Source organism: Aplysia californica, unplaced genomic scaffold, assembly GCF_000002075.1.
Source record: "Aplysia californica isolate F4 #8 unplaced genomic scaffold, AplCal3.0 scaffold00066, whole genome shotgun sequence".
Lineage (NCBI taxonomy): Eukaryota > Metazoa > Mollusca > Gastropoda > Aplysiida > Aplysiidae > Aplysia > Aplysia californica.
In genome coordinates this window covers 118,880-122,314 of record NW_004797336.1, presented here as the reverse complement: position 1 = coordinate 122,314, position 3,435 = coordinate 118,880, and the positions used below count along the sequence as shown (strand labels likewise).

The 3,435-nt window shown below is 39.2% G+C and overlaps 2 protein-coding genes across 3 annotated transcripts in view; one reads left to right on the top strand and one right to left on the bottom strand.

Annotated features, from left to right (window-relative positions):
- Positions 1-1,026, bottom strand: part of LOC101857395 (ecdysone-induced protein 78C) — a gene marked incomplete in the record, with an annotated part of 70,423 nt that extends 69,397 nt beyond the window's left edge. The window contains 1 exon segment of the mRNA XM_013079847.2: positions 886-1,026.
- Positions 1,027-1,956: 930 nt separating this feature from the next.
- LOC101846198 (zinc finger protein Pegasus) overlaps positions 1,957-3,435 on the top strand; it is a 9,979-nt gene continuing 8,500 nt past the window's right edge. For both annotated transcript variants that reach the window (XM_005093550.3, XM_035968517.1), the window contains exon 1: positions 1,957-2,078. The gene's annotated coding sequence lies outside the window, so the exon portion shown is untranslated. The remainder of the gene's footprint in view (positions 2,079-3,435) is intronic.

Genomic DNA, 3,435 nt, shown 5'->3' with positions numbered 1-3,435 from the left:
GTTCACGGCACAGAATTCTACAATTTTTCTGTTATCACAGTATAGAATTCTGTGGTTTAGGGTGAACGCAAAATTTGGTGAACGCGCACCGGGTGAGAATAGCCACAAGACTCGCCTGCACTATTCTCACTCCGGGTGAGAATAGAGGTGGCCTTGAAGAATACCGGACCAGCGGACTGAGTTTGCCTATGTATGTCTCAACCTTAGGAATTCATAATTTTCCTGTTTTCAATATCTCTCAATGGAGAATCTCGGACCAGTAGATCTATTCCATAAAATTTTGTCAGGGGGGAGACCCCCCTGAACCCCCCTTCCTCCACCCCTCCAACCTACCCCACATTCTCGCACAATGATGTACGAGTGGTCCGGTATTCTTCAATCTTCCCTCCTAATATAGACTATTATAGATCAAGATCTAGATCTAGATCTAGATTCTAGATTTTATGTAGATTCTAGATCTAGATTCTAGAGATCTAGAGATCTAGAATCTTAATCTATGGTTTTCTTGGCCTATCACATCTAGATTCTCTAGATCTATTATTCTAGATCTAGATCTATTATAATCTAGAGAAGTCTAGATCTAGATCTAGATCTAGGCTAGATTCTACATATATATAGCTCAGAGATAGACCTAGATCTATGCATTCTAAATAAACAAATATTGACTTGAACTGAGATAAAGCGAAAACATGGCCATACACCAAGAGTTCTTAAACTTCGTAAAAATCAAGATCAGCTGATTTTGCCTTTGTGTCGCTTGCACTGTTATAACAAGAAGATTTGCGAGCCCAGTTATTGCACATTATCTGTGCTTTTCATTCACAATGGGCATCATAACAATGAGTTTTGTCTTGTCTCGAGAGCTTTCAAAATGAAAAGACTCACCCTTGACTGTAATTTTCACTATGATATATGGTGCATTGTGCTTGTGTCAACACAATCTGCGAATTCAAAAGTGCAGATTCCTCCGTTGCGTTTTGTTAGGCCAAGTGGGCATTTGCTTACTTTCCGGCACGCACCCACAACTAAAAATAAAACTAGGTCAAAATGGCGGTTAAGTAGGTAGAATAATCGGAGACGATGTATGCTTTTTCCTCTTAAAAGTAAAGAAAATCATATATTGGGGAAGATTCAAAATCTCAAATTTTACAGACACATAAAATGAATTATCTTTGAAAGTTTCAATTGAGTTTGAAACGTTTCAGTGTACTAAATTGTGAAATAATAATGGATCCTGTTTTCAATAATAGGGAGGAAATCTGTTGAATGGATTTCTCAAAACAAACAGCCTGCCACCTCGTGGGCGTGTTTGCTGCAAGATTTGAAGAAACCAAGTCTAGGCCTAGGCCCTAAATTAAAAATTTTTAAAAGAGTAGATCTAGTCCTAGTGAAGCATTCATCGCTATCAGTTTTTAGACACAAAAGCAATGCAACAAATTACCGAAAGCAAGAAAGATTGCAATAGTCTGCCTCCATATTATATATATCTAGATATATGATACAGAGAATTAAACAAATTCCAAATTTATACTCTATTTTATGTGTGCATCATTGTCTCTCTCTCTCACTCTCTCTCTCTCTCTCTCTCTCTCTCTCTCTCTCTCTCTCTCTCTCTCTCTCTCTCTCTCTCGCTCTCTCTCTCTCTCTTTCTCACTCTCTCTCTTTCTCCCTCTCTCTCACTCTCTCTCTTTCTCACTCTTTGATCTCATTCATTCTCTTTATACTTCTTCCTTTCTCCACCTCCTACTTTTTATCTTCCATGATGTTCATGTAATCTTGTTTATTTTGCTTTTACTAGGAGTTCACGGAGAGAATAAAAACACAACAAATGTATTCCCTTTCATAAAAAAATAGAGAAAATAAAATAATAACTTATTAATAAACCGATATTATTAAATAAAATTTAAGATTCGAAGCATTTCCGCTTCGTCCTTTTACTCTTCGTTGTTTTTGGTACCCCAACCATTGTAGATCCACTTCACGAGGATGCATTTTCAACACATTTTCCCTTTGAATTGATCTAGATCTACTTCAGCTCAGAATACCTAACTTTCGAGTACTTCGGCTCGTTGTCCCAGGTATCAAATTTCATATCGTTTCTTGTTTTAGACGCTTTAATAGATGTAAGCTGGCGTACAACAAAGGTTCTGTCACCAGGCAGGGTCCCGTTCGCAGCCTCAATTTGATCACACACTGATCTGAAAGAATGATAACAAGATCGTCTGGCGCTTTTTTGGTAGTTCCCACCCCGCAATTGTTATTCGCGGGTTTTGGACCCAAGAGTACGGGGTTTCAGGGGGCTTGCCCCCCCCCGACCTCTAATAGGAATAAGGTGGGGGGTTTCAGGGCCCCCCTGATTTTACCATAAATTTGATGTTTTGCAGTTGTTAGGTTTGATATCTTAGCTCGCCGCGCATCAAACGTATAGATTTAGATCTAGATATCTAGGCCTAGATCTTGATGTGTCTCTAGCCTAGATCTCTAGATCTAAATCTAGATCTAGATCTAGGCTCAAATAAAGGGGGTGGGAACTACCGAAAAAGCACCAATCACAATCGTCTGCCTCAGCATAGCGTGTCGGCTTTTTGCCGGCCCGCAAACAACGAAATGTGAATTTTATTCTTTTCTTTTTTTTTTTTTTTTGCAATTAAAGCTCAATTGACGTCTTATGATTGTCTAAAGGTGTGTGTATTGAATAACGTAGTCTAGAATGTCTACGAACTCTTTTCTGAAGAATTGACTGGTCATGTAGGCTCTAGTCTGGAGGCTAGATCTAGATCTAGATCTACATCTAGAATCGGTGATCTTGTAATTCCGTTCGTTATAGTCAACGATCCATTTGTTTACATCCAGAGAACTCCGGAAGTCTTGATGACCAAATAGGCAACACAAAGAACAGGGAAGCAACCTAGCCTCAAAGGCTGAATCTTCAAGATGGTAAATTTTCACTTTCACCCCCACGCCCACACACACATAGCCTAGATTTAGATCTATATATGCACTGCTTGGGGCAGGGGTCAAACTGCAGTACTGTTTGCTGCATATCACTCATAAAAAGGCACTAGTGATGTCGCAAATCAATTATTTTCAAGAAAATGTCAAATTCAAATCTAACTTTGTAAAATATCTAATTGTAGGTTAAAACAGGAGGGCATGCCCCCCTGTAATCCCCCAGATTTTCTTTTACTCAGGGGGGCAGGCCTCCCCTGGAACCTCTCGACTGGTTAAAAGCACGTTTATATCTCGATTAAGAAAAATCAAATATTTTTAAAACGATCAATTTGCAACGGAAATGAAGTTGATATTCATGTTCAGCGCATCAATATTTAGTAAAATGGACAATTGGTAGCTAAGTGTGGGATGGGAGGGAAAGTAAAAAATACCCATCAAATTATGGTAAAATTCAGGGGGGCATGCCCTCCACCCTTGCCCCCC